This window comes from Podarcis tiliguerta (genome assembly GCF_965153285.1).
Source record: "Podarcis tiliguerta genome assembly, chromosome: 7".
NCBI classification, from domain to species: domain Eukaryota; kingdom Metazoa; phylum Chordata; class Lepidosauria; order Squamata; family Lacertidae; genus Podarcis; species Podarcis tiliguerta.
In genome coordinates, this window is record NC_139540.1 from 25,629,359 (window position 1) to 25,643,455 (window position 14,097).

At 42.9% G+C, this 14,097-nt stretch overlaps 1 protein-coding gene across 6 annotated transcripts in view; it reads left to right on the forward strand.

Moving 5' to 3' along the window:
* Window positions 1–616: 616 nt before the first annotated feature.
* Window positions 617–14,097, forward strand: part of TRIQK (triple QxxK/R motif containing) — a 45,904-nt gene continuing 32,423 nt past the window's right edge. The window contains exons 1-2 of one of the 6 annotated variants that reach the window (XM_083451486.1): window positions 1,305–1,432; window positions 2,550–2,625. The gene's annotated coding sequence lies outside the window, so the exon portion shown is untranslated. The other 5 variants (XM_083451483.1, XM_083451481.1, XM_083451484.1 and 2 more) reach the window with 5 other exon arrangements.

Below are 14,097 nucleotides of genomic sequence, written 5' to 3' on the forward strand. Positions count from 1 at the left end.
AGTGGCACCTGGTACCTGGAACGTACTTCCTCTGGAATACCATATCCAATATACAATAATTAAAACTATACATTTAAAAATAATAATAAAAATTATTAAGTGGTTTTATTAATTACATGTTTATGATATTACATTGTTTCTAAATTACCATGTGCTGTGCAATATTTATTTTCGTACCATATTGGCATCTTTTATATTAAGTAGTTGATACATTTTTTAAAAATAAACAGAACAAAAGCTCCCCCCACCCCAGGACTGTAGTGATCATAAGAACTCCAAAACACTGCTGGACAACACTTTATATTATAACGTTGATAATTATAACTTCCAAGGGTTAACGAAGGTTTAGCCCTGATTCTGGGCTAGGCTGTTTTCTACGCCTGCCAACCTGTTCTTCCCCCCAAATTACTTTTTGCCGACTTCAGTTTTCGAAAAGAGATTTCTGGCAGATATAATAGAAATTCTTCAAAATGTAAAACATAAGTGAAATCTTACTAGATATTTATGGGACATGACCCAAGCTGATCTATGTGAACCCCCCCCCCCCGAAGCCTGAGCCCTGGGCGACTGCCTAACGATAGCACCGGCTCTGCCCGGGACCCTCTTCTGGCGCCAGCGAAGTGCCTCTGAGCATGTGCCGAGGGCCGTTTTTCTTACAACGCTGCCCACATATTTGGGGAAGGTGTCTCCATGTCTTTGGACAAGAAATCAAGTTCTTTTGGGAGGCCGAGGGGTGCTGCGAAGAAAACGGTTCGCAGTAGAGATGGAGTTGCATGTTTTATTTCTGTCCTCAACCTGCCCCGTTTCAGAGCAAAAGTCTGCCGCCTCCTCCATCGGGCTGGGTTGACACGAACGGGAGGGAGAGGCGGACCCGTCCCCGCCCGAACGAGGAGGGTGGGGGCCTCCCTCGGACACGGAGAACCCGCCCGCCATTAGAGGAGGAGGAGGCGGAGCCGACACGTTCAGTGAAGGTATCGAGGCGCTGGCCGGTGTTTGGCGGGATCCGCGCGGGGTGGGGAGGAGGGGACAGAACGGAGGGAGACTTGACGGCCGCGGCGCAGCCGGCCCCTCCCACACTCGAGCGCACGCGCCTGGCCAGCCCCCAGCTAACGGCCGACCTAGCAGGAATTCGCGCGTCCGCCCGCCCGCCAGGCTGGCGAAGGCCAGGGCTTGCTCAAGGGACGTTTTGCCCAGCTCGATTTCCTTGCCTCCCATTGGCCACCTCGGAAGGGCTCGGCTTCACGATTGGCTAGGCCCTGCTGCCAATCTTGGTTTGTTTCGAAGTCCACGCGTCCTTTTGTCTTCGGAGGGGAGGGCGTTGAAATGCGCCGCGGTGGCCATATTGCTTTAGGGTGGTGAGGTAGCCCGGGGATGTGGGGGAGGTTAGAGTGGAGAGGAAGAAATCTCATCTGAGGAGGAAGAGCGACTAGATGTAAGCCAGGGAAACAAAAAGGGGAAGGATGAGGGGATGTGTGTTGTTAAACTTGCCCTTCAGCATCATTTGTTAGGGTGCGCTTGTCGTCCCTGCCCCGCCCCCCCCATTTAAAGTCATTACAGGTCCAGTTATCTGCTTTGGACACCTAGTGCAGGTCTCTTTTGTGAGATCCCGTGGCCCATCATCGACCTGCTTAAATCATCCCTGCTTAGTTGCAGGCTTGCCTTTGACGCCAAGATTGTGGAGAGGGGAGGAAATGGGGATTGTATTTGGAGTGGAGGCTCTGGATCATAGCTGTCAACGTTTTCCCTTTTTTAAGGGAAATTCCCTTATTCCAAATAGGATTCCTCGCAAGAAAAGGGAAAAGTTGACATCTGTGCTCTGGATGACAGGGACGTGGGTGGCGCTGTGGGTGAAACCACAGAGCCTAGGACTTGCCGATCAGAAGGTCGGTGGTTCGAATCCCCGCGACGGGGTGAGCTCCCGTTGTTCGGTCCCTGCTCCTGCCAACCTAGCAGTTCAAGAGCACGTCAAAATGCAAGTAGATAAATAGGTACTGCTCCGGCGGGAAGGTAAACGGCGTTTCCGTGCGCTGCTCTGGTTCGCCAGAAGCAACGTAGTCATGCTGGCCACATGACCCGGAAGCTGTCAGTGGACAAACACTGGCTCCCTCAGCCTGTCGAGCGAGATGAGCGCGCAACCCCAGAGTCGGTCACGACTGGACCTAATGGTCAGGGGTCCCTTTACCTTTATGGATGATGATAGCTCACTCCCACCTGACCTAGAACCAGTGCTCCCCCCCCCCTAAAAAAATGTTTAGGGGTACTCTAATTTTCCTACTCATATTGAAATACTGCCCCTCAATGAGTCCAAACTCAGATTCACCAAATGTTTATGCGGATCCCATGAGACCCCCCAGAAAAAAAGCACTGCCTAGAACCAGTTGGATCTCCCAGCCACGCTCATGTCACTCTGACAATGCAATCGACCTTCTGTAGACCTGCCAAGTCTTTTGGCATAGTTAGTGCTCATGTACCTCTCACAATTTGAGGGAATGCTAAAAAAACCAATACAGCTGAGCTGGAATGGGCTAATCTCTTCTGATTTGCCGCAGGGATGCACAGAGGTTCCACATACCTGCAGAAGATGCACATTGTCCACCCCACCTGATGGATCCCTGGAACCTAAGGGTGCTTTGCATTTATGTCCTCCTAAAAACTGGTTGGTGGTGTATAAAAAAGAAAGGCCAAGTTCCTCTCAGTGAATGACACTGACTAAACTTGTTTGATTGTGTGTGTGTGTTTGGCAGCTTTTTCTCACTGCAAGGAAATTATTAGATTTCCTGAGGCTAAAAGGCTTCTTTCAGCCACAAGATTGTCATAGACCAGACTGGTCAAATATCAGTGGTGAACCACAAGAAATAAACTATATTCTAGTGACTAGTGTGCAGTATCATATTCCATACAAGGTGCCACATTTATTTTTTCTGCCTATCAACACGATGCCTCACAAAGTGGCACATTCACACTTCTCACCCACAACACTCAGTCCTCTGCCATCTCCGTTGTGTAGGTACACAGCAAGCTGCTTTCCTACCAAGTCAGACCACCAATCCATGTAGCTCAGTATTGCCAACACTGACTGGCAGTGACTGCAGGATTGTTGTTTTTAAGGCAAGAGTCCTTTCCAGCCATACCTGGAGATGCCATGAGTTGAATATGGAACTCTTTGCATGCAAAACATGTGTTCTACCACTGAGCCTTGCCCTGTGGCCTTTCTTCCTCATCCACTGGTACTAGCTGGTGCTGCTGCTGTCAGTCTGCATGGTGTTGGCTTGGCTCCACACTCCTTTTGTTGGGTGGTAGCCCTTGATGTTGCTCCTGGGCCAAGCTGGTGGTTAGGTTGGTGGGCTGGGCAATGCATGGCTAAGGATGGAGCAATGTGCAAGTTCGCTGATAGAAGCAAAGTTCTAATGTGTGATAAGTAGTGCCACACCCATTCCTTTCCTAAGACATTTGTCCATGCACCTGGAAATGAATTTTTCATTGGATTAAAGTTAAAGTTTAATATTGTGCTGGTAGCTGGTCTGGCCATAAGAAAAACATGCAAACTTGGTTTTTTTTTTGTTTTTTTTTAAAGCCAGCCTGCTAGTAGTCCTAGAAGATGCTGCTCCCACTCTGTGCAAATTGTGAACGTTCAGCTGGAAGTCAATGAAAATAAGAATTTAAAACCAAAGTAGAATAAGAAGGCTTAATTTTATTACTCAGGATTAACACATGCAAAGACAAAAAAAGATTGTGTAGTGTGATCCTAAGTAGGTTTATGTTCCATTGATTTCAGTGAAACTTACTGAATCAAACAATCCTTAGTATACTGTAAACAAGACTGCAGGCAGCTGTAGTGGGTTGTTGTTTTTTTAAAAAAACAGAATGAAATCAAATATTAATATGCCTAAGCTGGTTTTGTTAACGTTACTTAAAACATAGGTCATAGGAAACTGCCTTATACTGAGTCTCTCCATTGGTTCATCTAGTTGAGTGTTTTCTACACTGATTGGCTGTGGTTCTCCAAGATATCAGATGGGACATTCCCAGCCTTAACTGGAGATGCCAGGGATTGAACATGGGGCTTTATGCATGCAAAGTAGATGCTCTACTGCTGAAGTATAGCTTTACCCTGGGTTAAGGGCTGAGCATCATAGTGGCAATGAATTTCTAGGTTAAGGCAGCAATTTCTAAGAGGAGCCTTTCTCCACTTCTTTTCAGGTATGGGCATAAGCATACCACTCTGCACCCACCCCGATTTGTTTGTTTTAAGAAATACCTGGTTTGACCACACAAAGCATTTAGTTCGGCAGTATTATTATTGACCAAGTTTATTTGCTCTTGTGCTCATTCTGTATGATCTGCCTACGTGGAACTCTCTGAGATTAACATTGCACAGAAAACTCAGGTCAGTATCTTCAAATATAAAAAACAGTTAAAAATGAAGAGTAAGGCAATGGTGCAGATACAGTATACAGTCCATCTCTTGTTCAGTGGCAAAATATAATCTTTTTATTTTGAGATTTTTTTACTTTGTCATATTAATGAGAACATGCAGTACTAAAAGCACTTTGAGTGAATTTTTAGCAATTTTTCAGCACATTAGCAGCAAATTTAGTGCTTATGAAGATGTGATAGTGAAAGCATTAGCTTTGACAAGGAAGAGGGATGGTATGAAGTTTAGAAGTTCTGCATGAACCTTTGCTATTTCATTTTAGCTCCAAGTGGTAACATTTGCCATTTTGTTCCTGGATGTCCCAAGGAAAATATGCCAAGCTGTATGTGAGGTGGACCGGGAGGAGGCAATCATTAACTTTTACTGTTCTAGCTGCATCCGGATTTGAATACCTGCTTGTGCAATTTGTAGTACAGTAGACAGTTTCAACAGGGATCTTGGGTATGGTGATTGGTATAGGTGTTTGTTTGAGTCTAGATTTTATAAACAATGAATGAGACAATAACATTCATTGAACCAACTAGCCCTTAAAATAACGTTAGTGAGCTCTTTGGTGTTCAGAAGTAAAAGAAGCCACGTCTCTATTCCTCACCTTGCTGTCTAGAATTATCTAGAGGAATAGGAAGAAGAAACATTGGTACAAATCAGGCCTTGCTTGAAGGAAAGCATTCTGTGAGGTCCCCCCAAAAAGAGTGCAAACATCTAATAAATGCAAAGCATTTCTTCAGTAACATCTTGCCTCACTGGGGTCTTGCAGGATAAACAGAGAAGACAAAACAAAACAAATTACACCCTAGAACGACAACATAGAATTGTCTCTGATCTAAATGTTGTCATTCAGGACCAAACAATGCACTACATAGAAACACATGTAATGGTATTGGGGGGGGGGGGGTTGGCCTAGAAGTTGCTTTGAGATGGCCTATCTAGCCTAGCTTCCTATCTCCTACAGTAGAAAACCAGATACCTATGGAAAACCCACAGGCAGGACATGAGCACAGTAGTGATTATAAGCAGGGAAGTGAGGGCCTGTACTTAATTATTTCCGCGCCCAATAGTGCCTTACTAAACAGTTCCCACCTACCAAACTGGTATTCCCAGCAGGTGTTTGAAAATTTCAAGAATGGAGGGCTTTTGGGGTGGGGAAAGGGTTAATCATGTCCTGTTTTTCAGTCTCCAGTGCTTCCCTAATGAAATGGCTTTTACAGCAAAATAAGAGCAATAGCTATTAGGCGATCATCACACACGTTTTCAGGCAGCATGTAGTTTGGCTGTCATACATAAAATTAAAATGCTATGTTTCTGCATCACTCTGGAGTGCAAACCAGTTTGTCTATAGTTAGGTTTGGCAGATCACAGTTTTAGTAACAAAACACTCTTGAGCTGTTGTGCCTGGAGTAAAGGATGTGTGTTGTTTTCTATAGGATTGTGATGTTTTGGAATAAGAGATAATCCTCCAGAATAAGGCACATCTGGCAGCCCAGTCTGTCGTCTGCAGCAAATCTATCAGCCTTGACTTGGAGAGCTGCCATGAGACTGTTGTGAACTGAAAAAGCATTCTGTGTACAGCTGTATTGGCACACCTGAGCTTCATCACCCCCCCCCCTTCACATCAGAATGATTTTCCCCAAACACAGCAGTGCGCAGGCTTCCACTAATTGACTCACAAGTGGCAAGTGCCTTTTCTTGTGACTCCCCCAACACCCACACCTGGTGCAAAGGTGCCCTCTACTAAGTTCTCCACGATGCGTTCTGAAGTTGATGGAAGGAGTTCTTTCTGGCATCTGCAAGAGCCCAACGATATAAGTACCCCCGCTCTAATTCCCTCTGAATTCTAATCAGTTTATAGAACAGTCAGGAATGGGTTGATGTCAGTTTCAGACTCCTGTATTGATTAGGAAGGAAAAAGTATTATAAATTTCACAGGTTCCAAATAGCTAAGTGGATTACTGTTTGGGATTTCCCCCTCTACGTCTTTTTTTTAATACACATGTATCTTGGTTTACGATTAAGTTGTCCTGGTCAAAGAGTGCATTTTTTTGTTTTTAAGCAGAGATTGTATGGCCATCTGTCATGTATGATCTAGTTGAGATTCCTGCATTGCTGGTAGTTTGACTAGATGACCCTTGTGGTCCCTTCCAACTCTACAATTCTAAGATTCTTTGTTTCACTTTACTGTACCAGAAAAGGCATGAGAGCACGGGAACACTAGGAACAGGTTTACTTACATGCAATAAAATCACACAGCATTCCTTGAAGGGTATTAGCTTATTAGATCAAGTGTTGGCGGCCTAAGATCAGTGCTTCCAACAATGTCCCCACCTGAGCATCCATGATGGGGCTCCACATCTGTAGAATACTACTCATCCGTCATGGATGCTTTAGCTGTGATTCCTGCATTGCTGGGGGTTGGGCAAGCCGACCCTCGGGGTCCCTTCCAACTCTACGATTCTTTGATTCTACACACGGTCCCATTAATTCATGCCTTCAAATGGGCTTGGGGACTTAGGCAGATAATGGTGCTATGCCTTTTTAAAGTGTTTAAACTATTGTCATGTTATGCTGGTCTGCTATTGGTGTTGATAATTTTATTGTGGGATTTCAGTGTTGTACAGTGTTTTGATTCTGATATAGGAAGCTGCCTTGAGAAGGAAACAAGCTCATATTGTAGGGTGGCTATTTGGGTACACAAGTGTGAAAACTGTTCTGGTGCAAAAGCCTCAAGAGGTCAGATGAGGCCTTCTTCTGATTTAAATGGCAATCCATTATAGTGCTCTGCTGTGCTCATGGCAACGCCTACTAAACCTCTCATCTGCAGTTTAGTGAACAGGATGTCTTATGAAACCTTGGGGAAAGTTTTATAGAAGTTAACTTCTCAATCCGTAAGGAAATCCCTTATCTGTCAAACACAAGTGGAAATGGATAACCACTTACCATGTGATTGGTGCTTAAAACATGCCACATGCTGTTTTTAGAAAGCTGCATGGGGGAAGGACTAACATGGGGGGCAGTCAGGAAGTCGGGCTTGTATATCTCATGAAGCTGTCGCCATAACTCAAGCATCGTCTTGCCTATAGTCTAAAGTGGCCAAGTCTCCTGTCCTCGATGTCTTCCACCTCCTTCTGCATACGTAGACCATGCGCAGGGCAGGTGCAAAGTCACCATGACTGACAAGGAAAGGGCTGTAGCTCATTGGCAGAGCATCTGCTTTGCAAACAGAAGGTTCTGGGTTCAATGCTCATTTCCAGGTAGGGCTGGGAATGCCTCTTGTCTGAAATCCTAGACTACTGAGCCAATGCTCATTAATTCAGTAGGAAGCAGCTTCCTATTTCTTTCCATGTAGTTAGAACTGTCATGGGAGGCTTTTAAAAATAACAACTACCTGGTAGTATGATGCCTTTGACTACCAATGGTGGCCAAAGAATGAACTGGATTGTTTTGGGCAGCTTTTTAAAATAATAATAATAATAATAATAATGCAAAGTTTTGCTAACATTCCACAGTATTGGTTAACAAACCATACATTTCAACACAACCCACCCACCTTCCTCTTTTGACTCATCCCCTGATGTTAAGCAAAACAGTAAGCGAAAAAGAAATGAAACCAAGAGAAGGAACACTGAATATCGTGTGTGTGATGATATAATTTTAAAGCTGTGTTTGTTTAATTCATATGCAATTTTCCAATGTAGAGTAAATGGCATGTGAAGAAAAAGACAAAGGGATTGTGTGTGTATGTGAAGAAAAGTTATGCTGTTCCCAGTGTGTAGTATACAACAAATCATAACTCAAAAGAGCTACAAAAAGTTATCTTCTCTCCATTAAATAACTTGAATGATTACACACTTTCTTTTTGATGTTTTAAATATGGTGCGATGTGTGCACCTTGGCAGCCTTGATGACCCATAGACTGGAACCCTGCAAAAATCATTATGATAACAGAACTGCTTTAGAAGCCTCAGATGATTTTGAAAACATGTGATCGATGACCTTTATTGCTTCGGCTTTTATTTCAGTTATTTCCCCTCCTGCATCAAAGGAAATAAAATTCAAAAGGGGTTTGTGAGTGTTAAGGATAAAAGAGGGAATTAAACCGTCTCCATATCATGTTTGCTGCTGATCTCCTTAATCACTAGGGCAGAAGAAATAATTACCTCCAGTAGCTTTTATTTTTTTATTTATATACATGGAAGTGTGCTGTATTTTTATATTGCCTAACAGTGGCAGATTCCTGAACTCTGCCAGTTTAACTTTTAATAATACTCAACATGGCACAGTTTCTGTATTTGTGCTCAGGCTGTTTACATAATATGATCATCCTGCTGGATCTTCTGTCGCCTGGTATTTTTTTCACCAAAGCTGGCTGCATGTACTCCATCCTGTAAAACCCTGAGGGGAGCAGAACATGCAGAAGAGCTGATATCCCTCCTACCCCTACAATTGAAATTTAAAGGTAAAGGTACCCCCCTGCCCGTACGGGCCAGTCTTGCCAGACTCTAGGGTTGTGCGCTCATCTCACTCTAGAGGCCGGGAGCCAGCGCTGTCCGCAGATACTTCCGGGTCACGTGACTAGCGTGACAAGCTGCATCTGGTGAGCCAGCGCAGCACACGGAATGCCGTTTACCTTCCTGCTGGTAAGCGGTCCCTATTTATCTACTTGCACTCGGGGGTGCTTTCAAACTGCTAGGTTGGCAGGCGCTGAGACCGAGTGACGGGAGTGCACCCCGCCGTGGGGATTCGAACCGCCGACCATGCGATCGGCAAGTCCTAGGCGCTGAAGTTTTACCCACAGCGCCACCTGCGTCCCTCACAATTGAAATTTAAGTTGCAGTAAAAGAACATGCAGTCCTTGGGTTGTCCCAAGATTAAGAGTTCCTACAGCATAGCGATCTTCAAAACTATTTTGCTTAACATGCAGCCTTGCCCGGCAGAAGGAGGAAAACGGCATTGCTAACAAGTGGTGAATAATCATTGCCTTTGTGACTGCTTGTAAGTTTCCCATTTGGTTGGCCAAGGTGGGAAGCAAGATGCCCGACGAGGTGGACCTTTACTTTGATCTAGCAAGACCCTTCCTACATTGTTATGAAAGCCAAAGGAACTGCAGGGTGTCCACAGAGCCCGTCACTCTGATCCTAAACAATTGCAGTGACATGTCTGGCAGCAATGCTGCGAGGCATGTTGTTCACAGATTTATACTGATGAAGCCTAAAGGTACATTTGCGTACACCTCCTGTAAGTCAATGCAAAACAGCAAAAGGAAAAAAGATCAATATGTTTATATTAGCAGATATGCTTGTCACCTATCCTAGTAACCCTTGCAGTTCTTTGCTCCAACACAGGAATTTGGGAGTGGGCTGTTTAATGCCGAACAGTTGGGTAGACTGCTGTTTGCACATTTTTCTTCCTTTTTTTGTACAGACAACAATTGGAAAACTAACTTTTTTTGTGAGGAGGGGGATTAAAATGGAATTGTCATAGAAGGAGCTTTTAATATTACTGAAGCCCCTCACAGCTGTCATTGCAATCCAGAATGCAAGTGTGGTAGATGAAGTAATCCACAGTGAGCACATGTGCATGCATAGCAAGTCTTTGGATCAAGCCCTTCCTATTTCAATGTAGCAGATGTTGAAAACTCTAATATTGCTTTGCAAAGAGGAAACGACAGCTAAATAACATTTATGAATGCATCAACCATGCTTTTCCTGTTAATGGAAAAAGCATAATGTTTGTGTTGTTGGCGTGCAAGCTGTGTGTGTATATGTGATTGATATATAATTACACACAAAACACGCACACACACATTCTCCGTATTTATAACATTGTGGATGTTACCAAGAAAAAAAAAGTTGCTAAAATATTGTTTCTTCATTTTAGGCACATTGTTTCCTATTTTTTATCGATGCACTAGAACCTTATTAATTAAACGGTCTGGAAAAGGTTAGCTTTATTTACACTCAGGATTATTTGGGAATGCACAGCATCCTGCATATGCTTTGCTTACTTCTCATAGCTAGTTGTTTGTATATGACTGTTTCTCTTCCTCCACAAAAAAGCAATGCTCAGGATGGTAGTCTACTGTGAGGCTTATCGCTGATTTCCACATCATTGAATAATGGGGATTATCTCTGATTCCCACAGCCTAAATGGCATTCACGCAGCATTCACATAATGCTCCACGGCTACTGTCTATCTTTTATATGGAGTCGAGGAAGATGTCTTACACCAGGTCAGACTCTTTGTCCATCGTGACCTATATATAGCTTACTTGGATTGGCAGCGGCTCTCCAGGCTCTTGGAAAAACAAAGTCTTTCTCATCATCGGTCCTTTGTTCCTTAAAAAAAAGAAAACCGGAGACATTAAGAATTGAACTTGGTATCTTCTGTGCCCATGCTCTGTATCTAAGACGTGGTAGTTTCCCAGCAATATGTTCAAATTGCAACATGATATGCCTCACATTTGCCATTGTTGAGCTCCCACAGGCAGTCTTTTACCTATCTTACTGGTGTATTTAAATACACAGAGTCAGATACTCCACATGGACCACCAAACCCAACACTTTCCCTTGACAATGAAGTAAGAGCACAATAGTTGTGTCATGTGGTGTCAGGCTAAGACCCATCTAGTCCAGCACTTGTTTGTTTTGAAAAGTGTCTTTCCAGATGTTTCTGGGGGTTCCACAACCAGGACATGATAATGTTTTCCAACCCCTGCTACCGCTGCTATTGTTATTCATTATAACAATATGCTCTTTGTCCGAAAATCACAGGGTAGTTCACAGCATAAAAATACAAAATGAGAACACAAAATACATGATAAACCGAAACCCAACCAAATAACCCCCCTCCCACAAACATATTTAGAAGGCCAAAGAATGTTAATCAGCCAAAGATCTGGTTATAGAGAATCATGTTTGCCTGGCGCCTAATGATATGTAATGAAGGAGCCAGGCGAGCCTACCTGGAGAGAGCATTCCACAAACTGGGAGCCAGCACAGAAAAGGCACATTCTTGTGTTGCCATCCTCTGGACTTCTCGTGGAGGTGACACACAAAGAAAGGCCTCTGATGATTACTGCTGTTCATTTCTAGCACCTGATAATCAACAGGTCACTGCTTCTAAAAACGGATGGTACACTTAGTTAAAATGACCAGTAATCATGGTTAGATTCCCATAAATAGGTCTAATTTTTTTTTACGTTTGCTAAGCTATTGGCCACCATAATAGCTTGGAATAAGAATGATCTGGGTATGAATTTCATACATTATTTTTTCTATGCTGTTCTAGAGGTTAATTACACATAGATGATAGCCCAACCTTCTTTTGAAATGATCGGAAGAAAGAAACTCTATAGCTCACCAGGCAATTTATTCCCTTGCTGACCTGCCATTATGGTTAACTAAAATTGATCTTTCTGCAGAAGAGGGAACAATGGCTTGTTCTATTGCATGGGATAAGCTATTGTTCTCCCCTTATTTCTGCATTAGCTGCTGGGCCATAGCCTAAAAACTTAGCTCATTTGGTTAGCGCAAATTCTTAATTCATTTTCTATATAATGAAGGACTGCCTTCAAGATTTCATTATCTTTATGATCAAAAAATATTTGGTATTAATATTTAAGTATCTTCCACTATTGAGGAACCCAAATCTATTATAAAAGATCTAGTCTAATTTTCATGAAATTTTGTGTGCCAGTAGATATTGCTATGTACACTGGAAGTCCCGTTGGACCTTATTATTCTTATTAATCATTTATATGGGACCATAAATGTGTAAAGCACAGTGCCATGTAGTTTATAGCTTTTATATTCATTTTTATTATATTACTCATTCACTGTATATATCTATATATATGAATGGGAATGTGTGATCCCTGAGATAGTGAGGAACAAGGTGATAAATTTCCTCAAAATGTAAAAATAATGGGTACTTCATGAGTGGCAAGCTCAAATATATTCTCCTAGAGGCTGTGCATAAATTATATAACTTTTTCTAAAGTGAACCAAACTCTATTCTTCCATTTGCAATGCTGGGGAAAAAACAATCTGCTGTGCAAAATTAAAGGGTCTCATCATTTCTGGATGGACTTGCATCACTCACACCTGATTGGACATTAAGATTTCACCAAGACTGTCCCAGGCTATTGAAATGAGAATCCCAATAAGGTCAGAGATATATACTTGAAAAAGTACATAGGTCATAATTCAATGTATCCATGTCTAAGCTGGTTATAGAATTCACCATCTGACATATAGGTCCTTTAAAATAACCAGAGGGATTCAACAGTGAATTATGCGCTGCCACATGTTGAGGAAAGCACTTGGCTTTAAAGGAGTGTGTGATGTTTCAGAGCATGATTCATGGGGAGCAAGTAAGAGACAGTGCAGTTTTCCTTTTGTACCTGCTGCAGATTCTGTTGTTACCACCATAGGCTAAATGGCAGGCAGGGGTGGGAGATAAATTACTTGGAAGGTTAAGCCTGGGCTGCGGGTCAGCTGTTACCACTGCTGCTATAGTGTTTAAATGACTATGGCCCAGGTACAGTGGTACCTTGGTTCTCAAATGCCTTGGTTCCCAAACGCCGAAAACCCAGAAGTAAGTGTTCTGGTTTTCAAACGTTTCTTGGAAGCCAAATGTTCGATGCGGTTGTTGGCTATTGTTTCTGGGGCTCCTGCACCAATCAGAAGCTGTTCCTTGGTTTCTGAACATTTTGGAAGTCAAACAGACTTCCGGAATGAATTAAGTTTGGCGCTTTTGTTTTGCTATTTGTTTTGCGTTTTTGAGGCTTTTTCAGTTAACTTGTTTTTGTGACTGTGTGGAATTCAGTTCAGCTACTGATTGATTGATTGATTGATTGATCCAAACAATGACTATCATCAGTGCAGTTAAGAAAAAGAATTAATTTTAATTTTTATCATCTACAATACGTATTTATTTTATAGTACAGTACATTGATTGTTGCTTTCATTTTATGGCTCAATGGTCTCGTTAGATACCAGTTTTTTAAAGTCTGGAACGGATTAATCCGTTTTACATTACTTTCTATGGGAAAGCATGCCTTGATTTTGGAGTGGACTTCCAGAACAGATTAAGTTTGAGAACCAAGGTACCACTGTACTGGATTATAAGGGGAACAGGCTTTCACAGCCCTGGGTCTTATCTCTAGTTAGGTCACCCCAGGAGAAGCTTTTATGGGGGGAAAGCACTGGCAGGCGAGATTTAGTTATTTGTCATATTTGTAGCCTGCCTTTCTTCCAGTGAGCTCATACAGTGGTACCTCGGGTTACAGACTCCGCTAACCCAGAAATAGTACCTCGGGTTAAGAACTTTGCTTCAGGATGAGAACAGAAATTGTGCTCTGGCGGTGCGGCAGCAGCAGGAGGCCCCATTAGCTAAAGTGGTACTTCAGGTTAAGAACAGTTTCAGGTTAAGAACGGACTTCCAGAATGAATTAAGTTCTTAACCCAAGGTACCACTGTACACTCTCTCCATTTTATCCTTGAAAAATAGTGACCTGCTCAAGGTCACCCAACAAGCTTCTTGGCGGAGTAGGGATTTGATGCTCGGTCTCCCCAATTATAGTCTGACATTAGTTCCCCCTGTGCTGATAATAGGATACTCAGGTTCAAGAACAGCACGTGAAGTTTTTCCTACATGACCCCACA